This window comes from Chanodichthys erythropterus, chromosome 4, assembly GCF_024489055.1.
Source record: "Chanodichthys erythropterus isolate Z2021 chromosome 4, ASM2448905v1, whole genome shotgun sequence".
Lineage (NCBI taxonomy): Eukaryota > Metazoa > Chordata > Actinopteri > Cypriniformes > Xenocyprididae > Chanodichthys > Chanodichthys erythropterus.
In genome coordinates, this window is record NC_090224.1 from 29,115,664 (window position 1) to 29,132,038 (window position 16,375).

At 37.9% G+C, this 16,375-nt stretch overlaps 1 protein-coding gene and 1 long non-coding RNA gene across 9 annotated transcripts in view; both read left to right on the plus strand.

The window, feature by feature from the left end:
- rev3l (REV3 like, DNA directed polymerase zeta catalytic subunit) overlaps positions 1-16,375 on the plus strand; it is a 341,728-nt gene that overhangs the window by 232,707 nt on the left and 92,646 nt on the right. The window lies entirely within an intron of this gene.
- Positions 9,069-11,970, plus strand: LOC137019334 (uncharacterized). The gene is made up of 3 exons (XR_010894997.1): positions 9,069-9,782; positions 10,523-10,591; positions 10,998-11,970. It is a non-coding gene; the product is annotated as an uncharacterized lncRNA (long non-coding RNA).

Sequence of the window (16,375 nt, forward strand, 5' to 3'; positions counted from 1 at the left end):
AATACCTCTTAATCTTTAAAAATAGTTCAACACGTTCTACACCAATATTAGGAGCATATACATTTATAAGTAGAAATTTTATACCCTCAATTTCTGCATTAACACATAAAATCCTTCCATTTTCTACTTCTTCTATCCCTTTAATATCAACAGTCAACTTATTAGAAAAAAGAATAGCAACTCCAGCACTTAAATTTGAACCTTGACTAAGAGCATTTTTTCCTTCCCACCATAATCCCCATTCTATTTCATTTGATTTATCAGAATGAGTTTCTTGTAACATCACAATGTCAATATTTCTCATTTTCATATACTCTGCCAATACTGCTCTTCTAGTCTGATCTCTTGCTCCATTTATATTAGGAGAGCCTATTCTTATGAGCCCCAAATCAACAAATGAAGAAAGGATAGCAAAGATCAAAAAGAAACAGTAAAGAGTAGACACCAAGTGCAGCTGAGACATTTTTCTTAATTAAGACGTAACTTTACGTTTTCGTAATTTTGTAAGCATTTTTTTTAATCAATCTTTTTTTTTTTTCTCATTTGGAACATCTAATCCAACACTACGTTGTAACTTCATCACAGATTTCATGAATTTTTCAACATCAGGGAAAAAAATCCTCTGTCTACAGCTTTACCAAATGTTTCATCCAAAAAGACATTTATCTCCTGAAGAGAATAATATTGTCCGTCTTCTACTTGTGATCCAGTTTCAGAAATACCTGAAATTTGGGAGAGTGTATCCTCATCTCTCAACTCTACCCTATTATCGTCATCTGGTATCTCAGCGGTCTGTGTTTTTGGATTTTGTAACATCTCATGACTCAACATTACAATCTCACTCATACTTTCAGCCTCAGCACTCAAACGCTTTCCTATCTATCTCTACAGACCGACTTTGTTCCTCTACTACTTTTCCTTGGTCATCTAAATCTCCATCCACATTCTCATTTTGCCGAACCATGCCCTCTTCTGATGAACTCAAACTTTTTACCTTGATCTGTTCATTCTCATCACGCACTATACTTTCAACTGTATCAACACCACTTGTGCTTGCTTGAGCCTTATGAGGACAACCAACCTACTTATGGCCAAAACATTTACGCCAGCAGTAGCATAGACCATAAAGGACTTTCATTCCAAACCCGAAACGATATGTCCAGCGTTGATTCCTTTAGAAACATGAAAACTTGTCTTCTGAACAACATTACATGCTTTAAGGCTGCAATCTTGCAACCTATCGATACAGTTTTGATTGGGCTAACAATCTTACCATACTGAACGAGTTCCCGTTCAATAACATCATCGGAAATAAAAGGCTGTACATTTGAAATAAAGACTTTAGTTGTTGGCGTGGCCAAAGGAAAAACTGGACAACACGTTACCGCAGTAAAGATAGTTTGTGGTTTGATATTCCGATTTCTTTTGGCTATAAATACGCATTGCGCTGTCATATACATGCAAATAATACCGAATATCGTTCTCCATGATTTGTGAATTAAGGTGACGCTGTCCTTTGGGCCGCAATAAGGTTTTCTTTTTGTAGCGACTCTTAATTTTATAATGGCTATAGCTCCAAATGTTGGACATTTAGAAGAATGAAACCGCTGTCATCTTCACCAGCTTGATCTGTGAATTTTTTCACAGCAAATCTCTTGTCCGTAAACCCCTTGGTAAGTCTGCCAGTAAGGAATGTGAAAGAAAGGCGTTCTTCATGTTTAACATCTATTACCAATAAACACGCAGACTGCTGGAATAAAATAACATTGTTAAAACGCAACTTTCACAGTTCAGTACGGGCCAGCTGACCCATCCCAGGGTCACTAATATCACTATTTTGATCTGTGAAAACTTACAGATCAGAATAGCAAAGTTAGTGACCCAGGGAAGGGTCAGCTGACCAATACTCAACTGTGAAAGTTTTCACAGATCAGAATAGCAAAGTTAGTGACCCTGGGATGGGTGAGCTGACCCATACTGAACTGTGAAAGTTTTCACAGATCAGAATAGTGATGTACATGACCCAGGGAAGGGTCAGCAGACCTGTACTGAACTTGAAGAGTTTTCACAGATCAAAATAGCGATATTAGTGACCCTGGGATGGGTCAGCTGACCAATACTCAACTGTGAAAGTTTTCACAGATCAAAATAGCGATATTAGTGACCCTGGGATGGGTCAGCTGACCAATACTCAACTGTGAAAGTTTTCACAGATCAGAATAGGGATGTACGTGACCCAGGAAAGGGTCAGCTGACCAATACTCAACTGTGAAAGTTTTCACAGATCAGAAAAGTGATGTACATGACCCAGGGATGGGTTAGCTTACCAAAACTGACCTGTGAAAGCTTTCACAGATCAAAATAGTGATATTTGTGACCATATATATATATATATATATATATATATATATATATATATATATATATATATATATATATATATATATATATAATATATACAAAAAACGGGGGGCAGAGCAAAGAGAAACACAGCCACGAAATCCCAATGAAAAGATTAATCCTAAAAAAAAAAAAAAAATTAAATAACCAAGAAAAATAGAAAAGAAAAAGGAAAAAAGAAAAAATGAAAAATATGTGGACAGTCTAAGACGCTCATTCTTCCCCACCACACCCTCCACTACTCTCCTACATTTCGCGAGAAGAGAAGAACACAGCATATCAGCAAAAGGACACCATATCCAGGGGGAAACATCATGCTTTGGGGCTGCTTTTCTTCAGCTAGGGCTTTAATGAAGGTGGAGGGATTAATTTATAGCTTCAAGTACCAGTCAATTTTGGCACAGAAACGCTGAAAATGAAGAGATATTGACTCAATTTTTGAGAAAATAAAAAGAATGCTTGGTAATAAGCCTGTTTTTAAAATGGCTGAAACAACGTCCTTGTGGTGGCGTGGCCAAGAACAAGCTGGACAGGTAGTAGGAAAAAATGAGAAGTTTATTTTTCCCAACAAAAACAAATTAAAATATAGCTGCAAGCAGCAATTACGGGGCCAAGCACAAAAACGGCACAAGAAGCAAGCCAACACGACTGGGAGCATCAGGCTAACTGCAGCAGTGAGCAATTAAAGACCTATTGAGATCATTTTAGGTAAAAGAGCTGAAAAATGATAAAAAATGAGGATTTACTGGTTCATAACTTTCGACCAATAGGTGACGCTGTGACCAAAGTAATGTGGTATGGTCAGAATGAGGTGCCAATGACAAGTTTGGTGACAATGTCAAAGCATTGCAGAGATACAGCTTCAAGAGTCGTTTTTGCATCATGCCTCAGATTTGTTGCTCCGGTGTACGAAAACGGTTTGACATATCGACTTGAAATCCATAACTTTTTGTCTGCATGGTCTGACAATGATATGGTTCGATTTTGGTGAAAATCGGAGCAACGGTATAGGAGTTCGAAAAAGTATGTTTTTAAAGAAAAACAATATGGTGGACAGGAGTTCAGCCAACTATAGCAAATTTGATATCCGTGTTCTCGGCATGACCCAAAGAATCTAGTGAGACCGGTTTCATTACAATCGGTTAATATAGTCAAACATTATTAACATTTTTGTAAATTTCATAATAACTTTTGACCACAAGGTGGCGCTGGTCCGAAACTTCTCAGGCTCCTTCAGGGCATTATGCTGACGACCCATACCGAGTTTCGTAACGATACTTGAATGCGAATGTAAAATACAGCATTTTAGCACAAAATTCAAAATGGCTGACGGCCTAAATGGCCGATATGGGAAATCTAGATATCAATCGACTCGACATGATTCCCCGAATCCAACAAGACCAAATTTAGGATTTTTGGACAAACCCATCAGAAGTTATAAGCAAAAATAGCCATTTTTCATATATCCACACCAGTAGGTGGCGCTGCGCCGAAACACAGCATGATGCCTCAGGTCATGCTTGTGATGACACGTACCAAGTTTGGTCTGAATATGATAAAGCAGAAGAAGAAGAAGAATAAAAAAAAATAAATAAAAAAAGAACGCCAACAATAACAATAGGTGCCTCCGCACCTGCTGCAAGCAGCAATTACGGGGCCAAGCAAAAAAGGCACAACAAGCCAGCCAACATGACTGGGAGCATTAGACCAGCTGCAAGTTTGAGCAATTAAAAACCTATTAAGATCATTTAAGGCAAAGGTGTTGAAAAATGATATATACAGTCAATAATAAAGATTTACTGGTTTATCACTTTCAACCAATAGGTGGAGCTGTGACCAAATGAATGTGGTATGGTCAGAATGAGGTGACAATGACACTCGCTAAGGATATGACTCCCATAAAAATAAATCAACCAGATCAAAATTTATAAGCTTATGAAAAAAAAAAACACTAGGTGGCGCTGGAACTACTCAGACTCCTTCAGGGCCTTGTGCTGATGACCCATACAAAGTTTTGTAACGATACGCTGATGCATTCATAAAATACAGGATTTTAAAACAAAATTCAAAATTGCAGATGGCCAAAATGGCCGACATGAGAAAATTGGATATCATTCGACTCGGCATGATGGTCCGAATTGAAAAAGACCAACTTTATGATTTTTGGACAAACCTATCTGAAGCTATAAGCAAAAATGATGGCTATTTTTACTATTTTATATCTCCAGACCAGTAGGTGGTGTTATGACGAAACTCAGCATGTAGGCTCTGGTCTTGCTTGGAATGATATTTATGAAGTTTGGTCTAAATATGATAAAGCATTGCAGAGATACAGCCATGAGTCCAAATTGGGTGCTCTGCGTTAAATTATTTTGCGTGTTTTTTGAGAATGGTTGAGTTTATCAAAAAGCTTTTGATAACTTTTTGCCACAATGGACTAAAGATGATCTGATTTGATTTTCATGACAATCAAATGAAGCGTCTAGGACGAGTTCGAAAAAGCAGATTTTTCGCAAAATTCAACATGACGGACAAACCGTAAGTGGAAACCTAGCATTTTTGGTACCGTTGGACTCAAAAGGGATTCAGGAGTCTAAGGTCATGACTCTTTTGAAAATGTCAACCACAGTCAAAGTGATAAGCATTTGAATGTTTGATTTTACCACTAGGTGGCGCTGGTGTGAAACTTCTCAGGCTCCTTCAGGGCATTGTGCTGATGACCCATACCGAGTTTTGTGACGATGTGCTAAAGCGTTCATAAAATACAGCATTTTAGCCCAAAATTCAAAATGGCCGACGGCCAAAATGTCCGACCTGTGAATATCGGATATTATTCGACTCGGCATTATGCCCTGAATCTAACAAGACCATATTTATGATTCATGGACAAAAGCATCAGAAGTTATAATCAAAAATAGCCATTTTTTGTATTTCTAAACCAGTAGGTGGCGCTGCACCAAAACGCTGCAGGTTGCCTCAAGTCATGCTTGTGATGACATGTTCGAAGTTTGGTCAGAATACGATAAATCGTTTTGGAGATATAGCCTCAAGTGTGATTTTGCGAGCTTTTCGTCGAATTCATTTGTGAAGTTTTCAAGAACGATTTGTTATATCAAAAAGCTTTTGATATCTTTTTGTCGGCATGGTCTGAAGATGATCTGGTTCAATTTTGGTGATAATCAGATCAACGGCCTAGGAGGAGTTCGAAAAAGTAGGTTTTTCGCAAAATTCAATATGGCGGAAAAATCATAAGTCAATACCTAGCAAGTTTGGTATCGTTGGACTCACCAGGGATTCAGAAGTCAAAGGTCATGACTCTTTTGAAAATAAGTTGACCACACCCATAGAGATAAGCATTTGAATATTTGATTTTACCACTAGGTGGCGCTAGTCCGAAACTTCTCAGGCTCATTCAGGGCATCGTGCTGATGACCAATACCAAGTTTTGTGACAATATGCTAATGCGTTCATAAAATACAGCATTTTAGCACAAAATTCAAAATTGCCGATGGCCAAAATGGCTGATATGGTAATATTGGTTATCAATCGACTATGCATGATTCCCCGAATCTGACGTGACCACATTTGTTTTTTGGACAAACCATTCAGAAGATATTAGCCAAAATAGCCATTTTTCGTATCTCCAGACCAGTAGGTGGCACTACACCAAAACACTGCATGTAGCCTCAAGTCATGCTTGTGATGACATGTTCGAAGTTTGGTCAGAATACGATAAATCGTTTTGGAGATATAGCCTCAAGTGTGATTTTGCGAGCTTTTGGTTGAATTCATTTGTGCCCTATTCGAGAACGGATCGATCTATCAAAAAGATTTTGAGAAGTTTTTGCAGTCATGGTCTGAAGATGATCTGGTTCAATTTTCATGATAATCAGATCAACGGCCTAGGAGGAGTTCGAAAAAATAGGTTTTTCAGAAAAATCAAAATGGCGGGAAAATTTTCATGACGGAAAATGACGTCATAGGGTGCATTCGAATCGTCTTGAGCAAAGGAATCAGAGGATAAAATATTTTTTTTGTTTCTAGCCCTTACGGTTCAAAAGTTATTAGCATAAACAGAAGTGCAATTTTGGACAGATGGTGGCGCTAGAGGGATTGAGTTAGAGACAACAAATTGACTATGGACATAGTTCAGACTGTCCTCTAACTGTGTGCCAAATTTCACAACTTTCCCGCAAGCGGTTCTATGGGCTGCCATAGACTTCAAGAGCGGAAGAAGAAGAAGAAGAAGAAGAATAAATATAGCTGCAAGCAGCAATTATGGGGCCAAGCACAAAAACGGCACAAGAAACCAGCCAACACGGCTGGGAGCATCAGACCAACTGCAACAGTGAACAATTAAAGATGTATTAAGATCATTTTAGGCATAAGAGCTGAAAAATTATCTAAAATGAGGATTTACTGGTTCATCACTTTCGACCAATAGGTGGCGCTGTGTCCAAATTGTTGAGGTATGGTCAGAGTGAGGTGACAATGACACTTCCAAAGTTTGGTGTCAATATGTCAAAGCACTGAAGAGATACAGCTTCAAGAGTCATTTTTGAATCATGCCTTAAATTCTTTGCTCTGGTATACGAAAACGGTTTGACATATGGACTTGAAATCCATAACTTTTTGTCGGCATGGTCTGAAGATGACACTGTTCAATTTTGGTGAAAATCGGAGCAACGGTCTAGGAGTTCGAAAAAGTAGGTTTTTAAAGAAAAACAATATGGCGGACAGGACGTTTAGCTGACTATGGCAAATTTGATATCTATGTTCTCAGCATAACCCAAGGAATCGACAGAGACCAGTTTCATTACAATTGGTTAATATAGACAAAAGTTATTAGCATTTTTGTAAATTTTGTTATAACTTTTGACCACGAGGTGGCGCTGGTCCGAAACTTCTCAGGCTCCTTCAGGGCATTGTCCTGATGACCCATACCAAATTTATGAATTTTGGTCAAACTCATCAGAAGTTATAAGCAAAATAACAATTTTTCATATCTCCACTCCAGTAGGTGGTGCTGCACCGAAACACTGTATAATGCCTCAGGTCATGCTTATGACACGTACGTACCAAGTTTGGTCTAAATATGTCAAAGCATTGTAGAGATACAGCTTCAAGGGTAATTTTTGCATCACATCTCAAATTCTTTGCTCCGGTATACGAAAACGGTTTGACTTATCGACTTGAAATCCATAACTTTTTGTCGGCATGGTCTGAAGATGACACGGTTCAATTTTGGTGAAAATTGGAGCAACGGTCTAGGAGGAGTTCGAAAAAGTAGGTTTTTGAAGAAAAACAATATGGCGGACAGGAAGTTTAGCTGACTATAGCAAATTTGATATCTATGTTCTCAGCATGACCCAAGGAATCTACTGAGACCAGTTTCATTACAATTGGTGAATACAGTCAAAAGTTATTAGCATTTTTGTAAATTTTGTTATAACTTTTGACCACAAGGTGGCGCTGTGCCGAAACTTCTCAGGCTCCTTCAGGGCATTGTGCTGATGACCCATACCAAGTTTTGTAAAGATACGTTAATGCGTTCGTAAAATACAGCATTTTAGCACAAAATTCAAAATGGCCGACGGCCAAAATGTCCGACCTGTGAATATCGGATATTATTCGACTCGGCATGATTCCCCGAATCCAACGAGACCAAATTTATGATTTTTGGACAAACCCATCAGAAGTTATAAGCAAAAATACCCATTTTTCATATCTCCGGACCAGTAGGTGGCGCTGCGCCGAAACACTGCATGGTACCTCAGGTCATGCTTGTGATGACATGTACCAAGATTGGTCTGAATACGATAAAGCGTTGCGGAGATACAGCCTTACTTCTGTTTTCGCAAGCACTACGTACAATTCGTTCATTAGTTTTTCGAAAACGGTTTGAGGAATCAACTTGAATTCCATAACTTTTTGTCAGCATGGTCTGAAGATGATCTGATTCAATTTTCATGAAAATCGGAGTAACGGCCTAGGAGGAGTTCGAAAAAGTAAGTTTTTCAGAAAATTCAAAATGGCGGAAAAATTTTCATGACGGAAAATGACGTCATATGGTGCGTTCGATTCGTCTTGAGCCAAGGAATAAGAGGAAAAAAGAATTGTGTTTCTAGCCCTTATGGTTCAAAAGTTATTAACATAAACATAAGTGCAACTTTGGACAGCTGGTGGCACTAGAGGGATTGAGTTAGAGACTCCAAATTTGCTATGGACAAAGGTCAGACTGTCCTCTGACTGTGTGCCAAATTTCACAACTTTCCCGCAAGCGGTTCTATGGGCTGCCATAGACTTCAAGAGCGGAAGAAGAAGAAGAAGAAGAAGAAGAAGAAGAAAAATAAGCGTACGGAACGCCAACAATAACAATAGGTGCCTAAGCACCTTCGGTGCTTGGCCCCTAATAAAAAAAATAATAAAAAAAGAATGCCAACAATAACAATAGGTGCCTCCGCACCTTCGATGCTTGGCCCCTAATAAGCGTACGGAACGGCAACAATAACAATAGGTGCCTAAGCACCTTCGGTGCTTGGCCCCTAAATATAGCTGCAAGCAGCAATTACGGGGCCAAGCAAAAAAGGGACAACAAGCCAGCCAACATTGCTGGGAGCATTAGGCCAACTGCAACAGTGAGCAATTAACACTCTGAGGTCTAAAAACGCGCCGGCGCGTTTTGCAGTTTTTTTTTCACATTGCAGCAAAACAGACTTAAAATACTCCGTCATTTTTTGTCATAGAGACATAAGTAATATATCAATTGAAACTATAGAATGTCTTCTTTTTTTTGTGTACACTCACAATCAAAATAAAACTTTGTGCTTTTTAAAAATAAATAAAATATACAGGGTGTGCTGTCCTGCCGTCTCCGTCTCTGCAAACATCGTTCTAAAACGTCACTAAAAGTAACTAAAATAGATGGCTTATACATGCTACATGGACATGAGAGATATGTCTTTGGAAAGCTTTAAGTGTCTACTTTTAAACAAAACAAATAAATTCTAAAACAAATATTCTCCCTTTATGTAATCAGTATAAAAGTAAAGAGAGGTACTGTTTCTCCTGTCTGACCTAATTATCTTTAATGTGTGCCCGCCCACGCGCAGAGCGCTCTATTCATAAGATAATGTGCTGAGGCGATTTATGCAAACTGTAAACGCCCCTAACAGCGTCTTAAAAAGCATCAAGTTTCATCAGATTCATTCGCTGTCCTTCGCGTTTGGAAGATGGCACACTACACAGGTGAGCAGGCTCTTCAGATGGTCCTGGACAGTGAGGAAGTTCACTCTTTCCTCGGAAGAAGAACACGACTCTGACGATGAACGTCTGCATTTTGAAGAGCGACTTGATCCAGCTGAAGATACAGTTTCTGATGAGTAAGTGATTTAGTTTTACTTAAATTATTTGACGTGTTTTTTTTTCTATATAAGCGTACATATATTTGCCTTATATTTACATCTATCTATATAACTATATATATAACTTTATCTCATAAAAACGCTTATAAATAGAATGCTTTTCTGTTGATATAGGGCCTACTTAAATTATTTATATAAGCGTACATCTATATTTGCCTTATATTTACTTCTATCTATCTATCTATCTATCTATCTATCTATCTATCTATCTATATATATATATATATATATATATATATATATATATATATATATATATATATATATATATATATATATATATATAACTTTATCTCATAAAAATGCTTATAAATAGAATGCTTTTCTGTTGATATACTCAAATTATTTGACGTGTTTTTTTATATACAAGCGTACATCTATATTTGCCTTATATTTACATCTATCTATAAATATATATATAGCGTATCTAAGTACCGTATATGATAGGCGTGAATGTGCTAAAATATGCTTGGTTGTGAAATGCGCGAACATGTTGCTATTTGCTAAATGTGCTAACTGATATAGCAGACTGTAAACGTTTACACATTCGCACACTTTGTCCGGTAATGGCCAATTGACAGACATATACAGCATGCTTGTATACCTGTTACTTTCCTGTCAGTTATGCATAGCTAATGGTATGAGAGTATTATCTTATATGCTAATAATAACAGGGTTTTTTTTACATTTTTTTTTAGGAATGTGGATCCATCACTCTCACATTCACCTGCAATTCCCACTAGGAGGGCACGCAGCAACACAGTTGAGTAAGTACACTTTTACCCACTATATGGTAGGCCTATATTGAAATCTGTAAGATTTTTCATGTTTTTAAAATAAGTTTCGTCTGCTCACCAAGGCTGCATTTATTCAATTAAAAATACAGTAAAAACAGTAATATTGTGAAATATTATTACAATTTAAAATAACTGTTTTCTATTTGAATATATTTCACAAAGTCGTTTATTCTTGTGATGTCCAGCATCATTACTCCAGTCTTCAGTGTCGCATGATCCTTCAGAAATCATTCTAATATGATGATTTGCAGCTCAAGAAACATTTATTGTTTACAATTGTTCAGAAATGTTTCATAAGTAGCAAATCATCATATTTGATGATAATATTTGATGATAATATTAATAAGATTCATATTTGATGATAATATATTTGCAGAGCTCTGTGGTGTGTCGTCACAGAAAGCAGCTCCAAAACGGACCAAAAGTGACCATGTACCGGTTCCAGGAGCAGAGCTGACATCAGATGCAAGGAATAATGCCACCGCTGGTCATCGGAACTGCATGCTTTGCAAAGTACAGCTTGGTAAAAGGCAAGACACACCTTGGAAATGCCAGGCATGTGACATTTACTTGTGTCTTCAGTTGAACTGTTTTCAAAAATGGCACACAGATGTGTGACTGTTCAGATTCTCTGTTCACCACCTCTCACTGACCATTGGGCTGCAAAGATTATCTATATGTGATCAAGCAGGTTATGTATAGGGTGTAAAAGTGGGCTTTTTTTTATAAACCTTACCTTTATTTGCCTGTATACACAAAAAATGTGCCTTTGACCCTAGTTTATATGTGGATTATATTGTTAACTTTATTTTAAATAAAAAAGAAAAAAAACAATGATATGTCTTGTCTTTGCATTTTCTTAGTTGACTCAGTCACATTCCTGACTGAATGGCTCATTATGCGGCTCATTAGGGGCAGGGTCTTAATCTCCCCAGGTGTAAATCACTTCATTATTCATGAAGAGTCACACCTCTTCGCATATGGCCTACCTAAACAAAAAGTGTCTTAGAAATTTAAAATCAATACAATGTTTTATGTGTCAGAGTAGGGAGGATCATTTCCACATCATTTTGAAGCAAAAACTCTACACTAAAATATACAATTCTCAAAAGTCTTGTGAAAAAACATTTAGTATGCATTTTTAGGTATTGTTTCAGTTACTTTTTTTTTTTGTTTTTTCAATAACCACGCATAAACATTATTCCTTTAAAAACACAAACATGTACATACATGTTCCTCACATATTATGGTAGCCTAGTTTGTGCTGAATACAGTGTAATGACACTTTTGTCATTAATATGTTTATAACCAACTGATAAAAGCACAAATGTCAGGGCATGTCAAAACTTCTCCAGGGCCCAAAATCAGCCTCAGACTCCAGAGGGTTAAAGACCTATTACGATCATTTAAGGCAAAAGAGTTGGAAAATGATATATACAGTCAATAATAAAGATTTACTGGTTTATCACTTTCGACCAATAGGTGGCGCTGTGACCAAATGAATATGGTTTGGTCAGAGTGAGGTGACAATGACACTCACTAAGGATATGACTCCTGAAAAAATAAGTCAACCAGATCAAAAGTTATAAGCATATGAAAAAAATACAGTAGGTGGCGCTGGTTTGGACTCTTTCAGGGCCTTGTGCTGATGACCCATACAGAGTTTCGCAACAATACACTAATGTGTTCACAAAATACAGCATTTTAAAACGAGATTTAAAATGTCCGATGGCCAAAATGGGCGACATGGGAAAATTGGACATCATTCGACTCTGCATGATGCCCCGAATTGAAAAAGACCAACTTTATCATTTTTGGACAAACCTATCTGAAGCTATAAGCAAAAATAATGGCTATATTGGCTTTTTTGTATCTCCAGACCAGTAGGGGGGGGGGTTATGGCAAAACTCAGCATGTAGGCTCTGGTCTTGCTTGGGATGATATGTATGAGGTTTCGTCTGAATATGATAAAGCATTGCGGAGATACAGCCATGAGTCCAATTTGGGTGCTTTACGTTATATTAATTTGCGTGTTATTTGAGAATGGTTTGATTTACCGAAAAGCTTTTGATAACTTTTTGCCAGAATGTACTGAAGATGATCTGGTTTGATTTTCATGACAATCAAATGAAGCGTCTAGGACAAGTTCGAAAAAGTATTTTTTTCGCAAAATTCAACATGGCGGACAAACCATATTTCGAAACCTAACATGTTTGGTATCGTTGGACTCAGCAGGGATTCAGGAGTCTAAGGACATGACTCTTTTGAAAACAAGTCGACCACAGTCAAAGTGATAAGCATTTGAATATTTGATTTTACCACTAGGTGGCGCTGGTGCGAAACTTCTCAGGCTGGTTCAGGGCATCATGCTGATGACCCATACCGAGTTTTGTGACGATACGCTGATGCGTTCATAAAATACAGCATTTTAGCACAAAATTCAAAATGGCCGACGGACAAAATGGCTGATATGGTAATAATGGTTATCATTCGACTCGGCATGATACCCTGAATCTGACATGACCACATTTATGATTTCTGGACAAACCATTCAGAAGTTATTAGCCAAAATAGCCATTTTTCGTATCTCCGGACCAGTAGGCGGCACTGCACTGAAACACTGCATGTTGGCTTAAGTCATGCTTGTGATGACATGTATGAAGTTTGGTCAAAATACGATAAATCTTTTTGGAGATATACCCTTAAGTGTGATTTTGCGAGCTTTCGGTCGAATTCATTTGTGCCCTATTCGAGAACGGATGGATCTATCGAAAAGCTTTTGATAACTTTTTGCAGTCATGGTCTGAAGATGATCTGGTCCAATTTTTGTGAAAATCAGAATAACGCCCTAGGAGGAGTTCGAAAAAGTAGGTTTTTCTGAAAATTCAAAATGGCGGGAAAATTTTCATGACGGAAAATGACGTCATATAGTGCAATCGATTCGTCTTGACCAAAGGAATCTGAGGAAAATTTTGTTTCTAGCCCATACGGTTCAAAAGTTATTAGCATAAACAGAAGTGCAACTTTGGACAGCTGGTGGCGCTAGAGGCATTGAGTTAGAGACTCCAAATTGGCTATGGACACAGTTCAGACTGTCCTCTGTGTGCCAAATTTCACAACGTTTTACCATACGGTCCAATGGCTGCCATAGACTCCAAGAGCGGAAGAATAATAATAAGAAGAATATAGCTGCAAGCAGCAATTACGGGGCCAAGCAAAAAAGGCACAACAAGCCAGCCAACATGACTGGGAGCATTAGACCAGCTGCAAGTTTGAGCAATTAAAAACCTATTAAGATCATTTAAGGCAAAGGTGTTGGAAAATGATATATACAGTCAATAATAAAGATTTACTGGTTTATCACTTTCAACCAATAGGTGGAGCTGTGACCAAATGAATGTGGTATGGTCAGAATGAGGTGACAATGACACTCGCTAAGGATATGACTCCCATAAAAATAAATCAACCAGATCAAAATTTATAAGCATATGAAAAAAAAAACACTAGGTGGCGCTGGAACTACTCAGACTCCTTCAGGGCCTTGTGCTGATGACCCATACAGAGTTTCGTAACGATACACTGATGCATTCATAAAATACAGGATTTTAAAACAAAATTCAAAATTGCAGATGGCCAAAATGGCCGACATGAGAAAATTGGATATCATTCGACTTGGCATGATGCTCCGAATTGAAAAAGACCAACTTTATGATTTTTGGACAAACCTATCTGAAGCTATAAGCAAAAATGATTGCTATTTTTGCTATTTTATATCTCCAGACCAGTAGGTGGCGTTATGACGAAACTCAGCATGTAGGCTCTGGTCTTGCTTGGAATGATATTTATGAAGTTTGGTCTAAATATGATAAAGCATTGCAGAGATACAGCCATGAGTCCAAATTGGGTGCTCTGCGTTAAATTATTTTGCGTGTTTCTTGAGAATGGTTGAGTTTATCAAAAAGCTTTTGATAACTTTTTGCCACAATGGACTGAAAATGATCTGATTTGAATTTCATGACAATCAAATGAAGCGTCTAGGACGAGTTCGAAAAAGCAGATTTTTCGCAAAATTCAACATGACGGACAAACCGTAAGTGGAAACCTAGCATTTTTGGTACCGTTGGACTCAGAAGGGATTCAGGAGTCTAAGGTCATGACTCTTTTGAAAATGTCAACCACAGTCAAAGTGATAAGCATTTGAATGTTTGATTTTACCACTAGGTGGCGCTGGTGTGAAACTTCTCAGGCTCCTTCAGGGCATTGTGCTGATGACCCATACCGAGTTTTGTGACGATGTGCTAAAGCATTCATAAAATACAGCATTTTAGCCCAAAATTCAAAATGTCCGACGGCCAAAATGTCCGACCTGTGAATATCGGATATTATTCGACTCAGCATTATGCCCTGAATCTAACAAGACCATATTTATGATTCATGGACAAAAGCTTCAGAAGTTATAATCAAAAATAGCCATTTTTTGTATTTCTAGACCAGTAGGTGGCGCTGCACCAAAACGCTGCAGGTTGCCTCAAGTCATGCTTGTGATGACATGTACCCAGTTTAGTCTGAATATGATAAAGCAATGTGGAGATATAGCCTCAAGTCTGACTTTGCGAGCTTTTCGTCGAATTCATTTGTGAAGTTTTCAAGAACGGTTTGTTATATCAAAAAGCTTTTGATAACTTTTTGTCGGCATGGTCTGAAGATGATCTGGTTCAATTTTGGTGATAATCAGAGTAACGGTCTAGGAGGAGTTCGAAAAAGTAGGTTTTTTCGCAAAATTCAATATGGCGGAAAAATCATAAGTCAATACCTAGCAAGTTTGGTATCGTTGGACTCACCAGAGATTCAGGAGTCAAAGGTCATGACTCTTTTGAAAATAAGTTGACCACACCATAGAGATAAGCATTTGAATATTTGATTTTACCACTAGGTGGCGCTAGTCCGAAACTTCTCAGGCTCATTCAGGGCATCGTGCTGATGACCAATACCGAGTTTTGTGACAATATGCTAATGCGTTCATAAAATACAGCATTTTAGCACAAAATTCAAAATGGCCGACGGCCAAAATGGCTGATATGGTAATATTGGTTATCAATCGACTCGGCATGATTCCCCGAATCTGACGTGACCACATTTGTTTTTTGGACAAACCATTCAGAAGATATTAGCCAAAATAGCCATTTTTCGTATCTCCAGACCAGTAGGTGGCACTGCGCCAAAACACTGCATGTTGCCTCAAGTCATGCTTGTGATGACATGTTCGAAGTTTGGTCAGAATACAATAAATCGTTTTGGAGATATAGCCTCAAGTGTGATTTTGCGAGCTTTTGGTTGAATTCATTTGTGCCCTATTCGAGAACGGATCGATCTATCAAAAAGATTTTGAGAAGTTTTTGCAGCCATGGTCTGAAGATGATCTGGTTCAATTTTCATGATAATCAGATCAACGGCCTAGGAGGAGTTAGAAAAAGTAGGTTTTTCAGAAAAATCAAAATGGCGGGAAAATTTTCATGACGGCATAAAATGACGTCATATGGAGCATTCGAATCGTCTTGAGCCAAGGAATCAGAGGACAAAAGAATTTTGTTTCTAGCCCTTACGGTTCAAAAGTTATTAGCATAAACGGAAGTGCAAATTTGGACAGCTGGTGGCGTTAAAGGGATTGAGTTAGAGACACCAAATTGGCTATGGACACAGTTCAGACTGTCCTCTATCAGTGTGCCAAATTTCATAACTTTTTACCACACGGTT